Here is a 23,118-nt window from a genome sequence, read left to right as displayed (position 1 = left end):
CATCTCAACAAATGTTCTCCTAATCTGGAAAAAATAAAAAAGACTCTTTGTCCAGTCAAATCACATGATTAGGCCCTGCATCCTAAAGCAGTATTACGTCCCTTCTAACTGTGTACTACAGTGCAATTGTAAATTCAATCATACCACAAAATCACCATAGATCAAATCAGCAAGAATACTTTAAAATGAAGATTTACTATCTAAGCACATGCTGCAATTAATACCTAGTACATTATTGGCAGGATCAGATGACCAGAATAAATCATCGTGCTTTCCTGGCTGGGTTTGATGTCACTTAAATCCTTTGACTGGATCAATGTTTTATAAATTATTGATGTGCCATTTTCCCATTTAATGTTTTGAATCAATTAGGGACATTGCTGATAATTTTATGTTGTTTTTGTTTCGACTTTGTAACATATTATGTTGTGCATCTACATGTGGCTGTTGGGTCCAAAGCATTGACCCCATATTTTTCTGACGCTTGATTCAAGCACTGAATATTTTTTGTGAAGCTGTCAATAAAAATGTCAATTTAAGCTCATTGGTTGGAAGGGGTGATGGGATGATCTAATTAAAGAACATGTACTTTCAAGTCTGGCTAGCTCTGAGCTGGCATTAACAGGATGAATTAGAAGGAGTGCAGCTTAGAAATATGTACTAACATGACTGCCTTTCATCTTCCAGTTGATCAGTGGGATGAACAGCGGGGATGTCGAAATTTGGGTGCCACAGTTTAAACTGGCTCATTTTCCATGTTGAGACTGAAATAAACTGTATGACAGACTGGTCGATTATTTTGCATTAATGGTAAGTACTTCTACAATCAAGTTGAATTCAATGCTATTAATTCCAGAAACTGGAAAATATTTTGAGTGTTGAAGCATGACTCTAATATTTGCAAACTGCACATTTCTGGTACGGATTTGGAGGGATCATCTCCTGTCTGTTAGCAAACAAACACCCAAATGGTGAACTTCTTTGTGGATTTTATGAGGAGTATGTTTGGTGAAATTCACTGGTTACTTGATGTGGGTTCAAACCCAGTACTGGCCATGTTTGGTAATGTGGACTGACTGTTCAGTGCAGCATGCAGGGAGTTTCATACTGTTTAAAGATGTCCATTTTTTCAGATGAAGTGTTAAATCATGTCTCTAACTGTTTATTCACATAGCTATGATAGATTCTATGACATTGTTCAGAGCAGGCAATTGATGAGTATCTGGTCAGCAGTTTTCTGTCAACCAGCTGGCCAGTCATTGAGTGACTGTTAATAGGACCTTGAAGTAACTCCCTTACTTGCCTGCAACTGTGGCTGCACTCACTATTAATTGAGAGTAAAACACTTAAGCATTTCCTGAGGATGCAATGAGGTACCATGTGAATGCAAGTTAATATTTTTCCAAATTTGACTTTGATTACTTCAAAAGTTAAAGATGATAAATAAAATCAAAAACATGGGAATCCAAGCGATGACAAAAAAGGGAAATAGAAGCTGCTTTTATGTTGCTGTCCAGATCTCAGAGGAATGGCCTAAGTACACTGCTCTCTCTTTCGTGCCTTGAATAGTGCGGACAGTCCCCATATAAATCATTGTAGACAGCTGAGTTGCAGCACGTAGTACATAGATACACAAATTGATTGTGACTACTGGGCTAGTGCGCCCAGAATAGTCAAATTATGGCTGCAGTGTTTACAGAGAAGCAGAAAGGCTGTATGAGATGGCAGGGAGGGCCTCCTTAACACCTTAAAGCTCCAGTCCCTGCCCAGCAGCTCATCTTATACACAGCCTTACCTGTGGGTGGAGGGAATTGCAGCTTGATGGGCTGCAGCCAAGGATTATTCTTGGGTACCATCCCTGACATGCAGGAGGAGACGAGGAGAAGGTGGCAAAGTAGCCTTACAGGAATTAATTGGAGCTGATAGGAAGTCTCCAACTGGTGGGGTGAGATTGATAATTGGGACTGGATCGGGGCTGCTGAGATGAGTGCTGGAAAGAGATGTGCGTCTGCTGTTGGTGGTCAGTGTATGGAAGGTTTGAAATCAGTTTGGGAGGAGAGGTCAGGAATTGGTGCTGCAATGAGGTTGATCTGAATGCCGGCAAGAAGTATCAACTGTCATGTTGGGGAATAGGCTACTCTTGGAACTGCAGGGAGTGGAGAGGGGGAGCAGCCTACATTTGGAGGGAGAGGGGGAGACTGTCAACCGTGATGGAGGGATAGGCATATGACTGGGAATATAGGCCTGTCATTGTGGGGGGTAGTGGTGGGTTTAGCAGCAGGTGAGGCCTGGGATCAGGCTCTGAGGGTAAGGTTAATGAGAGACCTGAGATCAGGAGGGACTGGAGAGCTGGAGGTGTGCCTGGAGTAAGGAAGCTGCTAATTGAGAATTCCACAAGGAGGCTAATGGTCAGGAGTGGAGGAGGCCGAAATGTTCCATTCAGGAGCTGGGAAGAGTGATGCTACTCCACCTGGAAGACAATGTGCTAAGTTTCCTGACTATTAAGAAACGTATCTTGTGGCGTCTAGGTGCCACAAGAAGACAATATATCCACCATGATAAGAATGGTGACAGGTATCCAACTTGGAGTTAATAGCAGGGTCTCCAGTATGAAATGGCTATATTTAGACCATGATGTTTCCTGATGGTAATTGCACTGTAGAAAACCATGAACTTGAATAGCCTTTACTACCATTCTTTTTGGCAAAACTTGCATTTATATGATGATGTTTACTCTCTATCCCTGGCAAAGTTAACAAAAAGCGCATAAGCAACTTCAAGGAAACTCCGGGCCTGTGTTGAAAACAAAGTGGGACTGCCTGATTGTGGTGCTGAATAAATACAGCAAGTCAGGTAGCATCCAAGGGGCAGGAGAATCGACGTTTCAGGAATTATGCCCAAAATGTCGATTCTCTTGCTGCTTGGATGCTGCCTGGCCTGCTGTGCTTATCCAGCAGCAGAGTCTCGACTCTGATTGCCAGCATCTGCAGTCCTTCCTTTCTCCTAGGGATTTCCTGATTGTGAGTTTTATGAAATGACTTCGGGAAACGACTGCCGGAGAACTAAGTCTCAGTAACTGCTGGCCACAGAAGACTCTATAAAAGACTCTATAGAGGGTACTGCAATAGCAACAGATTGTATTTATGTAGCACCTTCAACATAAGGTTTTCAAGGTGTTTCACAGGAATATGCACCAGAGTATTATCAAACAAAATTTGACACTGAACCACAATGATGATGCATCATGGTAAAGTCACTGCACCATTAACTCAAAAGCTCAGGCTTAAGATCTGGGATAAGAGTTCAAATCCCATCACATTAAATGACAAAATTAATAAAATCTGAAATGTCAAGCTGGTTTTACTAATGGCGATCATAAAACTATCATTGATCTTCTTCATAAACCTATATGGTTCATTAAAGTCCTTTTGTCTGATCTTTATCTGGCCTATACGTGATTCCAGATTTGCTGTATTGACTTATAACCATTCTCTGAAATGTCCAGGTAAGCCATTCACTTTAATGACAATGAGAGACAGACAACAAAAGCAATGCCCACATCTGATGAAAGCATAGATTTTAAAAAGTCTTTTGTGTTTGGGGGTTCAAATGCTGAAATGGCTGATTGGTAGAAGTATGAATATCAATGATTACTGTTTCTGACCTGAGTTTATTCTCTTCCAAATTTGGTAAATTAAAAAAACAGTTGGACTTCTGGAAGCCTTTATCCTAGAACCAGAGAACGACAAAATCACAGAATGACACAGGGCAGAGGGAAGGCATTTTATCCATTGGTAGAGCTATTCAACTTGTCCCACTTACCTGTACTTTCCCCATAGCCCTGACAATTTTTCCCAGCATATGTTTCTCCAAATCTCATTTGGAAGGAATGATTGAACCTGCTTCCACCACCATTTCAGGCAGTGCATTTCAGATCAAAAATACCTGTGGAGTAGAAAGAAATGTTTTTGATGCCATTTCTGTTTTTTTTTAAACCTGTGAGGAGAGTGCTTGAATAGTCTTCACTTAACACTCTAACAACCCATTAGAAGCTCGACATCACTCAGAACAAAACAGCTTACGTTAATTGGCACCACATACTCATACATTCCTTCCCTCTAACACTGAAGCACAGTGGCAGCAGCAAACACCATCTACAAGGTGCTCAGCAGTAACCATCAAGGCTCTTTGGATAGCATCTTCCAAACAGCAACCTCTCCCTCCTAGAAGGACAAAGCAGTTGATACACAAGAACACTGTTGCAAGCTGGTTCCCCTCCAAATTGCACACTAACCTGACTTGAAACTATATCGTCATTCCTTCACTGTCACTATCAAAATCCTGCAATCCCCTTCCGAAAGCATTGTGCATGTACCATGGGTGGTTCAAGGAGGTAGCTCACCATCACCTTCTCAAAGGCAATTAAGGATGAGGATCAAATGTTGGCCTTGTCAGCAACACAAATAATAAAAATGTTCATGAATTTGAACAATTCCTGAAAAAAAATCTCATTTTAACTTTCTCTGTTTCCCCACTCTTTGCACATAGTTGAAATCCTTCATCACTGGTATAATACAATTAAGACTCTGCCTGAGAACTTAATGCTCTTCCTAAAATTTGGTTCCTTGAATTAAACTCAACACTTAAGATTAAGTCAGGTACAAACGTTTACCATATGTTTCTTGTTTTTGCTTATTTTGTAAGCTGTTTGGGAGGAAGTTGGAGATTTCATGTCCAGATTAGTGGCCTTAGGGAGAGAGTCGTAGGATGGGGCTACCAAGTCACAAGGCCTCAAAGGGAAGCAACTGGAACAAGGAGATATGATGGCACATTTATCTTAAATCCACCAAGTTCCCATCTGGAGGGAATAAGTTGCTGGGTCAGAAAACCTGGTCAACAACTGTTAAAGTTGAAAAGTAAAATGACATTGAGGTTCAAACCCTTATTTTCATATTTAAAATGGTAGCCACCTACTTGGATCAAGTTGGTGACCCACTATGTTCTAATCTCAGTAACAATTGGAAATATGTGCACTGAAGGTAGGTATGGGTTGGAGAATAAATATCTCACCATTTAGTCCTCCACACCCAACACAAACCTGTAAATATTTTAATGATACAATTCAGCCCATACCACGAATAACCCAAAAGGAAAAAACAGTAAAATGTGCAAATTACACAAACTGAGCTGACTCACTTTGTATTCCTCAAAATGGAGGTCCATCATAACCAATACATTAATTTGCAAGTATTGCTTTATTTTACTGTTTTTCTTTCTGTCTGGGAAAGCTTAGGAATGTGGATATTTCTCAACAACCTATTAATATGCCATATCACCTTCAAAGATTTGGCTACATAATTGGTCTCTCTGCTTCTGCAGCTCTTTAAAAGTATTTTGTTTCAACTTTTCACCTCTTCCCATTGTCCGGACCAAAATGGATCACATCAAAGTTACTTGTGCTAAGTTTCATTTGCCATTTGTCTGCTCATTTTATGATGTGCACATATCTTTCTCGGTACATCACTTGCAGCTTATTGGTGTTTACCTTTCTGAGTTTCATGTTTTCTGCAAACATTGAAACAATGACCGATCCAATTCATGGTCATTAATCAAGACCAAAAAAAAGCAAAGGTCTCAATACCTAACCACTGGTGCAAACAATCATGGTGCTTTAATACCACAGGCTTCAGTTTTTCTAACAAGTCATTCACTATATATAAGAAACAATGGAGAGCATGAAAATGCTGACGTTAAATATTAATGTTCCCTTATGTTTGCACATTGTTCTTTCTTGCAAACTGGATCCACTGTAGACACAAAATAGTGTCATCCAGCTAAACATGCAAGGATAATTAAGGATGTCAATAAATGTAGGCCTAGCCAGCAATGCCCACATCTTTCTGAAGAATAAATAAAAATAACTTTATTTAATACTAACCTCAAATGTGCATTTCTTGAGATGTGGTATTTCCATATCTCCGTCACTCACTTCTTGCATTCACAAGTACAAAAATGTATCAGTTTGTACTATTATTCAGATCATCATTGCTGTTTCATGCCCAAAAGTTGCATTTACCTAAATTCATTGAAGTTTGTAAGGACTCCACATCAAAAGAAAAAGATTCTGCCCTTCAACATGAGCCGGATTGAAATCCAGGAATGTAAGTGCCATTGTGCAGTAACTCACTGCACTGTGTATATCAATTTTCATAAAATGCCATCTAGATTTGATCACATTTGCTCCTGAATATGGATAATTAACTTGCATCATTTAAAATAATTCACTAAATGTACTATTTTGGCAATAAAGCACAAAGTAGACAAATGCATACCATGCAATTTTCTTTTTCCCAGATGTTTTACACTTCAAAGAAGGATTTCATCATGAGGCACCTATACTCTCTGAGAGCTAGATCTCTAGTTTGTTGTAACACAATTGGAGCCCCTTTTGCAAAATGGTAGACCTAGGAACATATTGGTAAGCTAAAACTATGGGTTCAGTTGGTTTTGATTTGACATTTAAGGGCAAATTACATTGCACAACACCCAGCAGCCAGTTGCCTGGTTGGCTCAGTACCTTATCTACATTTTGCCCGGATACTTTTGAGGGCAGACTTCAGTCTGCAGCTGCAATAGGCACACGCCCCTTAGGGATAGTTATTGACATGGGAGGAGGAACAGTTGCCATCCCGCGACTCATTTCCTTGAGAAGTAAAAGTAAGGTTCACTTTTACAATTTTTACAGACTTGCTCTTTAAGCATTCAGAATGTTCTGAGTATGCCTCTTTCGAGCTGCCCTTCTTCTTAAATCCTCATCTCAACACAATTTTACTCCAGTTGCGTGCTATTAAGAAGTTACCATCCATCTTATTTAAGCCTGCAGTATTTCTCAACAATGCAAAGACAAGGAGAGAAGAACATTTTCTTCTTCTTTTACATTACAGCTTAACTTCAGTCCAGAGTTGAATCAAGAAGGAGACATTTGGGGATTGTGGGGTGGTGGTGGAGCATTCTACTCTCCTTTTCCTTTTTACTTTTGCCTCCTCCTCTACAACAGACAATAGTTTATGGAAAAAGTGAAGAGCTTTTTGTGTGCCATTCATCACCGTTTCAGACCTACTTAGCTTTATAAATTGAAGTCATAGCAGAAGTAGGTCCACCTTGGAAATACCCTATATTATCTTTGGATTCTCTCAAAAACTAAACAAAAAGTCATCCAGAAAAATTACCTTCCAGGCTAAACATACACGGGCAGAAGTCGAGTTTGCCAGAATTGCTGACTTCATTGCTGCTTCTAATTTCCTCTGAAAAATATTTGTCTTGCCACAGTGATTTTTTTTATTGATTAAAGAAGTACTCTTTACTTTCTCCAACTCTTCTTGAGAAATACCACTGATAAGAAGCTCACATTTGATGAAACCTTGATCATCACAAAAATAAATGGTTCTGACTTGTTTGAATTGCAGTGAAAGATTGTGGTCTTTGTCAGGCAGGAAACCTGGAGCACTGAAAGCTCTTTGTTACCATGGAGATGGGAAAAACACATTACAAGTCTGATTCTTCTTCCAAGACTGATGAATTTACCTGATGCTGTTAACCCTTCCAACAGTCAAGACTTGATATTATCTGTCCATAATACAACTAAATGGTCACTTCACTTTGTGTGCCTTACGTGCCCTGTTGGACTTGGTATAATCATTTCCCTAAGCTAACTTCGCACGGTCCATCTTCAAAAACCTTTTCAATAGCTTTCCACTGATTTAAACCAAAGGAAATGCTGGATAAAAAAGACCAAGACCCTTCCAGATCAACTTCCATCATCCTTGTAATCACATGACGATTGAGTTTTTGACCAATTAGAGTAACTAATCTTAAAAGCTTGGATCATTGCCTAGATATCCAATATTTGGAATGACAACAATTGCTATCACTCACACTCAATATCTATCAGAAAACCATATTGTTTAGGAGTTTAATTGTTAGCAAGATACTTGGAGGTCAATCAAGTATCAAAGAGAGCAATTATCAGAAAACTTTACTCCTAGTTCTCCAGTTTTAGTTTTTCAGTGAAAAGAGTTGGAATTCTGTTTACATAACGCATTGATTTTCAAATCAGTGCTACAGGCTAATACCTGTAGTTCCCTCCCCTTTTAGTTTGCTAAATGGAAGTTCTTTTTAAAAACAATAAAAGTCACTTCCTTTCTCAGTCGACAAATGAAAGCTCACAGCTCTGCACTTTATCTCCTCCACATTTGGAGAGACAATGGACAAAATGTCCTTCCTGCTTGATGGCCTGTGGGGAGGGGGATATTTAATCATGCGGTGACAGTTGGGACCCTATCATTTCCCCATCTCCATCCTGACTAAGTCCATGGCAGGGAGGCCATGGACCACCTTTCCACTTTGCAAGCAATTATTGCCCATTTGAGGCCCTTTTCCCATAGCCAACAGTATTCAACTGATAATGGATTTGTCAGGGGAAGGGGGCTCACAATACAGGGTACACAACGAGTAACCCCATAAACCCACAGCCACCAGTATTAATTACTGATGCATTCTCCTGACAATGCTTCTACAAATCAAAGTCCATTTGCTAATCAATCAGAACTATCCTTTTTTTATTTTATTTCAATCCTATCCTTCCATCATAAATGTTGTTTTCCCTTTACTTTGGTATTTCTTGGAAATTGTCCTGATAAGTGAAAAATGAAAAGCTTTGACAAAACGTATATTGTTCAGCAATATTATTGAGACCCAGCCGATACATTTTCCCAGAATTTAAAACCAGTGGCAAAGGGGCAGTGACCTTGTGGAAAGTTACCAACAAAGATGTAGCAGGCTTAGAGAATGGATTTTCTCTTTCCCAATGTGCCTTTGAATTGGGCACTACCTGTAGCATCCAGCAATAGTGCAAGCAGCATTCAGATTGAAATCAGCCAATTAGACAGAATAATCCTCACAGACAACAAAACAAGAGGTTGGAAGTACAGATCATAATTTGTATTTTAATCCCCTCACAGAGAATAAATTTGTGACAAGACTACAAAATGGAAGCCAAAATTACAATAAAAATGCTTTAAAATATATTTTTCAATAAATCATGGAATTTTTACACATTCCTCTGAGAGAATGAGAATCCGCATTTACAAAATTAAGTTTACAGGGCCAAGGAGTTGTTCCTCAATAATAACGTTTAAACTGCGATTAAGAATTCAGTCACATCCTTTCAACAAGGTTTATTTTCTTCAATGAATAATGTGAAAAGGTTGAAGTTTATGCCAATTCATTGATTCTGCTGGTAATATCCACAGACGCTGTAACAACAGGACATGTGGAGGAGTAGAGAGTTCTATTATCAGAGCTTGATAAAATGTTGGAGTGGAGAAGAAGCAGGATATTCAGCAACAGGCATTCAGCATCATGACTGACAAGTCAACTCTTTCATTGAGCACTAAGTTGCTGCACCTCCAAAACCTGATATCAGAAAAGCAGCTACTTCAGCATTCAGGCAATGAGTTGTCTCTTGATTACGTCGAGCTGAGCATCTCCAGATTTGTGTTTTGTTCTACCAAGTAAACAGAATTAACCCAGCAAGATTCTCACCAACTCCAATGCTTTTCATTCTTTGTGAGGCAGTATCTTTGTCCCATTTGCTGCCTTCCAATTGCAGCATCAGGAATTGAGTTGAAAGGGGTTGTGCATTCGTGCGTTCCTACAGTTACTGGGACTCTATAATCAAGAAACCAGCACTGACGAAGACATCTGGCATTAACAGCTTTTAAAGTTGTTTCCTAAAATAAACATTCTTTTAAAAATAATTTTTTTTTGAAAATCTTTGCAAAGGCTGAAATGCATTCACAATTGTTGTGTGTACCAAGTAATGACCATTTTTGGCTTTGTTGACTGAGAGTTTTAACATGCCAATTTTTCCTCAAAAGGATCATTTCAAATCCATTCACTGCATGTCTGATAATATCGTGATACTTTATTTTTAACTGATGACATTATTGCTTCAGGAAACTCTCCCCTCATCACCCACCCATTACTAAAAAGTTCTGATTCTGTGGTTATTGAATCATGTTTCCTCTCTGATACAAATTGACGATAATGTCTGTCAAGCTCTTCCTGTCTGGCTTAAACAGTAACGCAATTGCTTTTTGTCTTCAGCTTATTGCATCAGTCAGGGGCAATGTTCATAAAAGGCTGCATCCTGCAGAAATGACAGTTCCATGACTTCATTCATCATTTTACTGCTTTTAGCCTCAGTCCAAGCTTATTCTGTAAACCATACCTCATTGCTGACAGCATTGGTAAAGATTGTAGTTGCAGGGTTTTGTACTGTATGTAAGTGAAATAGGAAGTTTACAAACCTCACATTTTTCAATTATTATGCAGTGTCCTTGTAACAATCACATTTATAATTATAACATTTGTCATTTATAATTTGTCTTTCATTTCTGATACACTTCGCATAAGTATTATAAAACAGAATTTGAGACATTATCATGAAGTAGTCAATATTGGGGCAGATAATTAGCCCCTGGATCAAATAGGAGTTATTGAGCATCCTTTAAAAGACAAAGTGAGGTGGACAGAGTCAAGAAAGGAAATTCTGTGTGTAGAATCTTTGAAAGTGCCGCAAGATGGCCTGGTTATAGTCAGGAATGTGCAGGAGGATAGAATTGGAGGAGTTCAGATATCGTGAAATTATAGAAGATTACAAAGATAAGGTGGAGCAAAGTCATGAGGGAAATTATCTTCTTCTCAGGCGCTCTGGTGTGTTATTGCCTTCTGCTCTTTGTATCGGGCAATCTTTTATTCTAAGTTCCTTCCAAGACTTGATCTTTAGTTCACCTTCTTGCTTCCCCCTTGTTCCTGCAACTTTCGTTCAATTATTTTCCATGCTTACAGACTTGCAAAGCATTAACTACAATCTTGGGCCAAATGCTCTATAACTACTGACAATTAATTTAAATCATATAGGTACTGAGGAAGCATTGAACTGTGACAACCTCAGGACTTTCCAAAGTATAGTACAGTGAATCAAGTCATGTTTTGAAGTTTACTGCCCTGGGCATTTTTGCAGTGCTGGAGAACAGATATTTTGAATTTTCAAGAGAGTCATGGTGGATCTAAATGTAAGGTAACAGAAGTTGGCTGGACTGTCAAGGAATATGTCTGCTTCAGTAATATATTGTTGTAATTCCTCATGGACTGATGCATAATTTGGAAAAGGATCATGGGTAGTAGACAGTGGGAGCAGAAAGATAGAGCAGTATTTAAAAGGAGGAGGAAGCATCTGGAATCCATATGCCATGGACAAGTTATATGTGAGCAGATAACTAGACTTCAGTTCTCCTAAGATGTAATCCCAATATCACAACCATTGTAAATTTTACCATCTTTCAATTCATTTGCTACATAGCATCACAGCATCCTCTTGGCCAAAAGTGTAAAATAAAACTTTCCAACGTGTAACCATTCCAACTACTTTTTCAGTAAAACCTCCAGTCACACATACAAAACCATTGAAATTCCCCGGCATTGTGCTAAGCCGACTGCTGTAGCAAGGTTAGCGGACAGCTGCTGTTTTTCACTGGGTGGCTGCGAATGACCAATAGCAGGATAAACAAACAACACTGGCTTTGCGCTGTGTGGCAGCAGCAGTTTGAGCTGTTTGGCTGAGGGGCAACTGCAATTGGTGGAGTAGCAGTGGTGGCAGAATGCGTGCATTCATCCTGAGAGAGAGATCAACTCTATTTGTGCACAATGGAGCCCCTGCCACACCACCAGCATTGGTCACTCACCAATCCTTGTGTAATATGCTGGAACACAGGCTGCTTGGCTGATGTGAAAACCACCGAGTCTCTTTGAGCACTGGTAGCTGACAGGCAGCAGTTTGAAACTGCACGGCAACTGGTACACAGCACATGTCTGAGGTTCCACTACAGCACTGAGACATTTGGGCTTCTGGAGTGAAAACTGACACATTGGTCACGACAGAGTCTGCAAATGCTGTCATAGAGTTAGCCATCAGGTCCACCTTGAAAGGCTGGACTCCAAGCAGAATGTGAAGCTCTGCACTACGTTTGAACCACCCATGCTCATTTCATTGACAGTGATGGTAGGATGTCCAGTAGGCATCTTAATAGGAATGACCATTCGCATCTTCCAATGTGTTCGTCCCCATTAAAGTCCTCACCTGCGTCTCCTGGAGCAGAATTCATCTGCAACCTTCCACATAGTTATCACACAAATTAGTCTTTCCCAGCCTTTCACATACTCAATGACGAGTGATCACAACGTGACCCTCACCTGTATCAGAGCTGAGGGCTGTCAAATGAAGTGATACTATCTCATTGTCACGTCAGCTGTTCCTCGTGGCTTTCTCAGGAGGCTGCAGTTGCTGTCTAGCCAGCTGTCATTAAACAGCTGAAAGTAGAAATACAGAAGGGTAGGGGTTGGGTGAGGGGTTGAGATGGCAGATGGTAACAATCAAACTGCACTTCATGCCAGACAGCAGGATGTGGTGTGAGATGGGAGTTGAGAAGAGACATAAAGCAAAAACAGTCACCCTGCATGTGTTCAGCATTGCTGCATATATTGGTTTCTGTCCCAACTGGCTGCATGCTACACAGCACCATCTCCACATAGCTTCACCTATGTGGAATCACTAGGAATTGGATATGAAGCAGGTGGCAGTATTGCTTGTGTGAATGTGAGGTGGAGTATCTGAATGATAGACCTGAGTTCCAATTGCAGAGATTGATGGTGGGTGTGTAATGGAGCTGTTCTGTGCATTGGGGAGCTGCAAGAAAGTTTAGTGAACAGTGCATTCACTGACCTCACTCGCAGCTGTTTCCTGCCCATTAGTCACTTCTCTATCTTTACTAACACACTCTTATCTTATGAGTTAATCTTTTGTAAGGGACCTTGTTGAATGCCTCTGGAAGTCCAAATACAACATACCTGCTGGTTCCCTTCTCTCTACTCTGGTTGAGATTTCTTTGAAAAACACCTGATAAATTAGTCAAACATGATTTCCTTTTCATGAAACCATGCTGACTCTGCTTAATCAGATCATTATTCTGATCATTACCTACTTAAGATCTGATTCTAACAATAGCTATTAGACTAATCAGCCCATAGGTGCCCGCTATTTGCATCTCCCTCTTTTTGAATAGGATGTCACATTGGCAGTTTCACAAGCCTCCAACCCTTCTCCAGAATCCAAGGATTTTTTGGAAACTTACAGGCAAAGCATTCATTATCTATGTAGCTACGTCTTTTAGGATCTTATGATGCAAGCCATAGGGCAAAGCGTCCTATCTGCCTGGAGCCAGTTTGTCCAATTAGTTTGTCCAATACAAATTCTCAATGATGATGACGATATTTAGTTCCTCAGTGTGGTGCTGGAAAAGCACAGCAGGTCAGGAAATATCTGAAGAGCAGGAGAATTGACATTTCGGGCATAAGCCCTTGATTACTAATGAAGGGTTTATGCCCAAAATGTCGATTGATTCTCCTGCTCCTCAGATGTTGCCTGATCCGCTGTGCTTTTCCAGACAGCACCATACTCTTGACTCTGATGTTCAGCATCTGCAATCTTCACTTTCTCCTACTTAGTTTATTCCCTATATCTTTTAGAATTAATGGGATGTTTGAAGTATCTTCCACCATAACTCATCTGCCATTCTTTTGTTTCCTGAAACCATCTCCCCAGTTTCATTTTCTAAGTGGCCTATATTCACTTTGCCTTCTCTCTTCCTTTATACATAATGTAAAGAAGCTCTTATTGTAGTTCTTTATATTCCTCTCTAGTTTCACCTTGTACTTTATTTTCTCTGACTTTACATCTTCTAGTCCTCTTTTGCTGGATTCTGAATTGTTCCAGTCTTCAGGGCTATCATTATTTTTGGCTCCTTAAATCCTTTGCCTTTCGATTTAATACTCTCCCTAACTTCTTTAGTTAGCCATAGTTGGATCATGGTTTATCCCATGCTTAGAATCTTTCTTCCTTGCTGGAACGTATTTTTGCTGAGAGCCATTGATTACCTCTTTAAATGTCTGCCACAGCTTGCTTACTGTCAGTCCTGCTCATCTATCTGTCCAGTTCACTGCAGCCAACTTTAACCTCATTTCATTGTAATTCCCTTTATTAAGTTAGACACAGTTGTTTCTGACCCAAGTTTCTCACTCTCTAACTTAAATTAAACTTTATCATGTTATGATCACTATTTCCTATATACTTTGAGGTTATTAAAACCTACCTCTTGAACTTCTTGTAGTACTGGTGTCATGTCCTCAGGGTTAGACTCTAGTTACTAATGCTCCTGGTCACCTTTCCACCCACATTTCCTTTTCAAGATTGCCTTGACAGCCTCCTGGCTGTATGTAGAAACATCCCTTGCCCTTTCACCGACTGTACTAATGCTTCCGCGAAATCCTGAGAACCCTCCCTGTTTCCTATTGCTCTATTTCTTTTACTTTTGCTTTTTACCAATTTCAGAGACATTCTGTAGCGATTTTGACTCAATGGTGCTACATTATTTTCTTTGATATTAACATACTAATAATAAACAAGGATTGGTGAAACAAATAATGTGGGTTCTTATTTGAAGATAAGACTGTATACAGATAATATTCACTATGAGCTGAGTATGGTATATCTAATTTCTATCACCACTGTTCATGGAGCTAATAATGGGACTAATACCACATTCTGCTGAGCCAAATTATGGTAGACTGTATTTTAAGGTATTTCCTCTTAAAGATATATGTACATTAAATTAAAGCATCATGCTGACTTCGAAACCAAATAATTGCCCTTAAAATAAATCCAGCTACTTAGAAAAAAAAGGAAAAATAACTTGTGCCTGAATTAACTTTAACACAGGAGCAATAAATGTACAATCCTCCAAACTGCATTGGCAGTTTGCTTCTCCATCCAGCTTTGGTTACGATGAACTTTGTCAGAGATTCTATACATTTTCAGAATGTTAGCTATGGTTGCTTTGCTTATGTTGCCTTCATCACAGTAAGGTTATTTAAAGTTTCTCTTTTTGGTGTTGTTCTTATTTTGCATCTGTTTCATCACAATATCATGATACTTGGTATTTACACTTGAAATAAGCTTGGCTTTGGGAATATCCCAAGGATTTCTGAGAAATTCCAGCTGTTGTACTCAAAATTTCTTACCTGCTGGTCTTGGGCAGCTTTCATTTTTCCCTGTTGTCCACGGAGTACATCATGCTCTCCCAGGAGTATCAATGACTGATGATGGGGAGTTTTGCCCACACTTGACTGCCACTGTTTTTGATGGTGCTCCTTGTGGTTCATGGTCCTAAAATGTCTTAATACACATTTGCATGTCAATAGATCTGCAAGCATGGAACTCATCAAATCCACAATGTAACTTGAGTAATCAGGGTGAGTTTATAGATTAAAGTTCTGTGTAATGGATCCCAGGTTTGGAATCTCCAACCCATGGCACACATTGGGTTGGTGTTGGTTTGTTGTGTCATTGTCATCATCATTAGATGACCCTTGATCTTTGGGTATATAATCTGATGGTGTCAAGGGCTCATATTCTTTACTGTTCACCATATTGCTCATTTGTGTGTAAATGATCCAGTTACCTTCATCGTCTTGTGTAGCTTGGCTAGAAAATTTGTGGATATTGTCTTGATGCCATTTGGTATGCACTGTTGGTTTAGAATGATACAGACTCCTTTTACAGAATGAGTCTTGATATATGTTTCACTTTCACACTCATCAAATCCACAATGTAACTTGAGTAATCAGGGTGAGTTTATAGATTAAAGTTCTGTGTAATGGATCCCAGGTTTGGAATCTCCAACCCATGGCACACATTGGGTTGGTGTTGGTTTGTTGTGTCATTGTCATCATCATTAGATGACCCTTGATCTTTGGGTATATAATCTGATGGTGTCAAGGGCTCATATTCTTTACTGTTCACCATATTGCTCATTTGTGTGTAAATGATCCAATTACCTTCATCGTCTTGTGTAGCTTGGCTAGAAAATTTGTGGATATTGTCTTGATGCCATTTGGTATGCACTGTTGGTTTAGAATGATACAGACTCCTTTTACAGAATGAGTCTTGATATATGTTTCACTTTCACACCAGCTCCTTTCTTCTTGCTCCATGTGAAAGATTGAGGGTTGAACATTCTGCTCAGTCAAATCTTCAAAATCCATGCTCCCACGAAACACCACCATGTAGATGTCTACTTTAAAAACACTCAGAAATCTTCAAACAGCATAGCTGCTTACAAGTTACATTTATCTCTTTGATGTAAACATCCAGATCATATGAAACGACATATGAAAAGATAGTGGGGGTTCTTTATTTAGTATTTTATTAGTAGCCTTCTGATTAACAGAGTGGACTGGATCAGAGTCCGTAAGCTGACCCCAGTGAAATACCCTTGGACATGAAGTCTGTTCTGCTTGCAAAGTTCAATTTGTCTAATGCATTCTATTGCTTGTAAGGTCTTCTTTAGACTGCAACCATTCTGATATGGCTTCATATAGTATTTTCACTATTATCCAGTACTGTATGAGTTTTTTTTAAAGTTGCATACCAGCAAATATTCACAAATAATATGAATTGTTTATAAAATGGCTTTCCCTAGCTCTTGACCATGCTGATTACATTTTGCTTAATCTGCAATGGGGGTTTTGTTAAACTGAAATAGGATTAAAAACCTTTAATTACTCTATTGTATATTCCAGTTTCTTCTATTATAACTTGTCTGGCAGCATTGGTGCTGGTACTGGTGTTGATCATGAATAATAGTACACTAACCAGGTCTTAAATCACTTTTTATCAAGACCTAAAGTAGCATGGCATCTGCTAAACCTATTGGTGCTAATTTACCCAACACAGCCTGATCTGGGCCCTCTAAAGGACCAAACAAAGGCATGACGGTTTCCAACATCACTGTATTTGCTAACTGAGCTACGGTAACCAAAATGCTTACTTTCATTTTTAGCACTGCATGGGTTACGTCATCTCCAGTTATTCCTTTCTAAAGAAAATCTGATCTACGAGAGATTATTACTCACTGTGGCCTATCGGGTATTTGTTGGTCAATGTGATCCAGTTTCTTTGTTACGTGCTTTCTACCATGGTGTTGCAGCTTTGAGTGGGCTTTCCCTCTCTGCAGTTTGGTGACTGGGTGGGTCTTGAAGCCTGTCACTTGTTGCTTCCTGTCACTGCTGAGGTTCCACAGAAACACAGATGCTTTACAGTGCTGAAAGAAGTTATTCAGCCCATTGTGCCTGCATCAGCTCTGCAAACAAATCAAAGCCCCTTCAGACTTCCCCACCACTGGGGTCAGATTGTTGGGCTGGCATCATCTTTTCTCTACAACACCATGTTATCTCTGGGTTTCATGTCAAGTGCCCCTTACCTTGTATTCCAGGAATCAGGTCACCACCACTACCATGCGGTAAGATCAGATCCATATTCCTGTAAGTGAACATTAACAGACTTGATTTAGCATAGTTATGTACATGGGATAGTAAGACATCTTCTGGAACTCTACAGACTCAGACTCTAATTTCATCAGATTCAAAGTCACAATAACATAGCACCATATACTATTCTTAAAGGTATAGTTAATCCTTTAATCCACAGACAAGCTGACTCTTACCCCCACATACCTGTGCTGTAGTACCCAAAACTGGATACAATTCTCCAGACAAAGGTCTGACCAGTTTGTTTGAACTGCATTTCATGAGCCTAACAGGCCAGTCTCCTTCAGTGAGTGATCGCTTCAACTTTTGGGTGACAAAAAACATTCTAAGTTCATAGAGTCATAGAGTCACAGAGATGTACAGCAAGGAAACAGACCCTTCAGTCCAACTCATCCATGTCGACTAGGTATCCCAACCCAATCTAGTCCCATCTGTCAGCACCCGGCTCATATCCCTCTAAACCCTTCCTATTCATATACCCATCCAGATGCCTTTTAAATGTTGCAATTGTACTAGCCTCCACCACTTCCTCTGGCAGCCCATTCCACACATGCAGCACCATCTGCGTGAAAAAGTTTCCCCTTAGGTCTCCTTTAAATGTTTCCCCTCTCACCCTAAACCTATGCCCTCTAGTTCTGGACTCCCCCACCCCAGAGAAAAGACCTTGTCCATTTATCCTATCCACGTCCCTCATGATTTTATAAACCTCTATGAGGTCACCCCTCAGCTTCCGACATTCCAGGGAAAACAGCCCCAGCCTGTTCAGCCTCTCCCTGGAGCTCAAATCCTCCAACCCTGGCAACATCCTTGTCAATCCTTTCTGAATCCTTTTCAAGTTTCACAACATCATTCTGTCATTTTGTTCTCATTTTTAATCAAGCAATCAGGTCTGGCATATTATTAACTCCTCCACTGGTAAATTATATGTCAAAATTCCTGCCCTGCCACACATTCATTTTTTTAAATATGTCTTATCATTACAAATTCAAGGGCACAGTAAAAAACTATGGAAAGAATTGACTGCAAATCTCATATGGAAAGCATCTCAAACCTGCACAGGTATCAAAAAGGATCCATTAGATTCCCATAAATCCAGTGCTTTCTATGTCATCTGATCCAACTACATGGCCTAGGGGAAAATCATTCTTAAGTTATTAACAATTGAATATTACAAAGTCCTTGGTGCTGTGGTACAAAAGTGGAAACAAAAAGGGGTATATGAATCTTTTAGTGGTATTCTACAAACCATTGTAACACTGCTGGAGAAAAATCAAATATCAAATTGAACCAAATTAATAAATTCAATGCTTTTACTTAATTTTTTTAGCCCCTATTCCTCACCTGCCTCATGCAGCTTTCTGTCATGCTGTTTTCTTTCATACTGTTGATGCTTTGCTAAGATTTTAAAGCGATGATGGCAGTGACTCTGGGAGGCCGTCTGAGTTGCCGAGACTAACTCTGCTCTCAAATTGTTGCCAGGTTTTTCCATCCAAAGTTTTCTTTTTCTTAGATCTTAAAGAAGGTTTGACGAAAGCCATTCCCTAAAGACTCTAAACTTAAACAGTGGACAAAGCAGACTCCACGGCATTTCAAGTGTAGTGTTCTCACATAGTATGACCACTAGATGCCACTGCCTTGAGAAATAAAGAACGAACAGAAGCCACCATTGTCTATTTTGACAAGAGTTCTCCTCTTTCCTCCCCATGCCCTGATGTCTATGGTTGTTAACTTTGTTTGAAGTATACAGCCAGAGCTTTAATTTACTCAGCTGTGCACACACTGCAAATGACAGCCTTTCCAATGGTAACTGCAGCCTCTCTCTGTATTGAATTAATAGTTAACAAAAGTATATTTGGCAGATTAATGGTGATAGAATTTAAACATTAATGACTCTACTGTCAACAATACTGATTTAAAACAAATCCCATCCCTTTTCCGTGTACTTTAGAAGAGATTTACTATGAAGGAGATCAGCAGAATGACAGAGGAACAAACCCATATCCAAGCAAAGTCCTGCTGTAACATGCCTCCCTTAATCCTCACATCCTTTCCCCAACATTAATCACAAACACTGAAGGTTCATGTTGGATATGAAATAAATGAATATGAGAACAGGCTGCCGACTGATCATTAGATATGAAAACAGGTTATAAGCAAGGTGTGATCCATTCAATAGAAGGATCTACTTAGCCGATGAGCTCCGATGCAGATGTAAATTCAACCACGACAGCAACAATAATGGAGTGAGGTGTGAGAGGAGTGGAGACAGAGAGGAAAGTAGAAAGTATTGACTTTGCTGCAGATGAATTGATTCCCATGAAAGCAAATTCCTATAAAGCAGGCCACTCCTGTGCTTACTGAAGTAGAAATTAGCTCCTCTTGCTTTCAATCTTCTCAAAGCCTTCTTTAGTTGTCAGTGCCAGCATATGGCAGAAAGAACGGTGCTTATTATTTACACAAAGCATATGTTATTTTCAGATCCCGCATGATGAAAGAATATAATGTAAATTAGAGGAAAAGCATGGAGACTGAATTTCCATAAGCCATAATCAGCAGCATCCCCAGAATCGTCGAGGTGACAATCAAAAAAGTGAGTACTGTATGTTTTTCATTTATATGACGTGCGACTATAGGGGGCAGTCCAGAGTCAGGGGTCACCGTTTAAGGATATGGGGTAAACCATTTAGGACTGAGATGAGGAGAAATTTCTTCACACAGAGAGTGGTGGCTGTGCCTGTGGAATTTGTTACCATTGAAACCAGTCAAGGCCAAAACACTGATGATTTCAAATAGAATTAGGATATAGCATATAGGGCTAAATGAATCAAAGGATATGGTGGGAAAGCAGGAAGAGATTGTTGAATTGGATAATCAACCATAATGAACAGCTCAAAGGGGCCAAATGGCCTATTCTTCCTCCTAGTTTCTATGTTCTTATGCTTTTCTAACAAGCTTACTTCATCAGGTCCTTCCAAACCAGTGATCTCCAGCACCCAGCAAGACATGGCAGCAGTCAACTGGAAGGGATACCAGCACCTTCACATTCCCATTCCCCTCCAAGTCACGTTGAGTTTCCTTGTTGTTGAGTCAAAAGCCCAGAGCTCCCTTCTTAAGATCAATGTGAATGTACCAACACCAGGCGGGTTGCAGTAGTTCAGGAAAGCAGCTCATCAGTCCCTTCACTGGGGCTAGAATGGACAATAAATGTTAGCCTGGCCATCCACTCTTGGAAGATTATTTTTATTAAAACTCACTGTATAATTAATATTCTCATCATGAATATAAATAGATTACATTTACTTATAGGTGGAGACTCCACCTGGATTAGTGGGATGAAATCGTTTTTTTTTGCCTCAGCCCTGTTTTAATTGATTAAAAAGTCTGAAATCAAAATAAATCCATAATCTGACACTACAATGACAAACTTATACAGCTTAACTCTACACTGTACAGCAAAGGAACACAGGGAACTTTGTCATGATGTTAAAGTTTGCTATCCCTAAACTTGGGGCATTTGATTTTGACGTAGTGCCAGTAGATTCCATTCTTGTGCGATATCACCTTGAGTACAAAACTCAATAGCAACCAACAAAAATATATTTGTTTTATGCTGGCACAAAGTAACAAAGACAAATAGCGAGGAAGCCATTTTGAAAGCTAAGAAGTGAGTACAATATAGCAAAAAGGACAGAAATACACTCCCTGGAATTTGTACTGTGGGTTAATTGTTTGTTAGATTAAGATGCTTTTCTCAGTTGCTTTAGTAGCAAATGTTAATCTATTTCAGATAACAGAGAGAACTTCAAGTGAATGTGTTAAGCATTTATATGTAGCTGCCCTACAGGGTATTTCTGTGCCATTACACGCTGAAGAAATGTTGAGAAACATTGAAGATCACTGGTTGTGAGGAACACTTTACCACTTCCATATCAGTCATGGCAAAAAAAGTCAACTTTACATTTTTGTTTTGTTTTACTTTTTCTCTGCTGAGTTTCTATCAAGTTTGTTTCACAACTCACATGCTGATATGTTCCGCTATAGAAAGTTCTGGAGGCTATGCGAGGGTAGGGCCAGTGGAAATTGTTTCTGACAGCTGATGTTTCTAATAATTTTGCCAAGAACATTCACGAGCCATTGGCTTAAGTAGGAATACCATAAATGAATAGAAGATGCTGCAATGTTGGATACTTTACCAGCTACAGGATCACAATTTTCATATGTTTATAGCCTACAGCTGGAATATAAAATATGAAGGAGCACCATATGCTGTGGCTAAGAATTAAAGAAATTCCCATCCATTGGTGATACTGCATCTGGATAGAACCTCTACTTGACCTTGCCTTGATCCTGATTGTTTTTTCTCAGCCATTAGGTTAATAGGGCTGTCTGCCAGTGTGATCTTTGCTACAGAACGACAGCCTGCTGCTGCAGGACTGGAAACCCAGGTTCAAATCTCACCATGACAGATGGTGGAATTTGAATTCAATACAATTGAAGAATCTGGAATTAAGAATCTTCTGATAACCATGAAACAGTTGCCAATTGTTGGCAAAAACCTGTCTGGCTCACGAATGACCTTCAGGGAAGGGAATTTAATGTCTTCACTTGGTTTGGCCTACATATGATTCCAGACCCACAGCAGTGTGGTTGTCTCTTACCCACCGTCTGAAATAGCATAGTAAGCCACTCAGTTCAAGAACAGCTAGAGATGGGCAATGAAACATCTGACCAGCCAGTGATATCCATGTTCACCAAGGGAATTTAAATAAAAAATGGTCATGCAAAGGTGCTGCTCCAGTACATAGAACGAAGGTGGAGCTGCTGGGAAGGGTAATGAGTTAGCCCAAAGATCACGCAAGAATAATATTCACCAAAGAATTAATAAGGCCACTTGTTTAGATCTCAGCCTCTCCAAGATGATAAATATGCTGCGACCTGTTTCTTCTTATCATGAGATTAATCAGATCAGTGGTAAAAGACAAAGATGTAGGGAAATGTACAAGGTCACATCATCTACCAGCCCAACAGCTCTGTTAGGCAGTATGCAGCAAAGGAGCAGCTGACTGGGAGAAGGGAAGTGAATTGAAATTGTGATGATAACAGGATAAAAACCATAATTTCTCATTTTTTGCAACAATAAGGATTTGATTTTGTTTAAAATGGCAGGTGAATTCAGAGCAATTTATATTGTGTTACACATTGTGAAACATGCAGATTGAATTCCAGTCAAGGACTGACAACCTTGAAAATACTGTTATAATCATAACTGGAGACAAATATTTGCCTGTTTTTCATAATCATCCTGATATCTCTAATATATATAACGTTGTTCTGCATTATCCACAAGTTAGCATCATCGATGGGGTTTACTTGATTACCAGTTGTAATAAGATAAAAGATCAGTAAAAACCCCAAAGAACACAAACAACATTTATTTTGTTCCCTTAATCTTTTACTTTAATCTTTAAAGTCACTGAAGATGTTTGGGGAAAACCATGTGCATCATATGCATCATATATACTGCCATGGCCATTTTCTGTCTTTGGTTTTGCAATCTGATTAGCCAATGGAAGACCATGCAGATTTTGAATAAGATCATTCATACAAATGTAA

General features: G+C 39.5%; 1 long non-coding RNA gene across 3 annotated transcripts in view; it reads left to right on the top strand.

Moving 5' to 3' along the window:
- LOC132818792 (uncharacterized) overlaps nt 1-23,118 on the top strand; it is a 93,692-nt gene that overhangs the window by 51,824 nt on the left and 18,750 nt on the right. For all 3 annotated transcript variants that reach the window (XR_009645025.1, XR_009645024.1, XR_009645023.1), the window contains exons 2-3: nt 688-810; nt 19,984-20,095. This is a non-coding gene — a long non-coding RNA (uncharacterized LOC132818792). The remainder of the gene's footprint in view (nt 1-687; nt 811-19,983; nt 20,096-23,118) is intronic.

This window comes from Hemiscyllium ocellatum, chromosome 9 (genome assembly GCF_020745735.1).
Source record: "Hemiscyllium ocellatum isolate sHemOce1 chromosome 9, sHemOce1.pat.X.cur, whole genome shotgun sequence".
Taxonomy (NCBI): domain Eukaryota; kingdom Metazoa; phylum Chordata; class Chondrichthyes; order Orectolobiformes; family Hemiscylliidae; genus Hemiscyllium; species Hemiscyllium ocellatum.
Note: the sequence above shows the minus strand (reverse complement) of the source record. Positions and strands in the feature narration are given on the sequence as shown.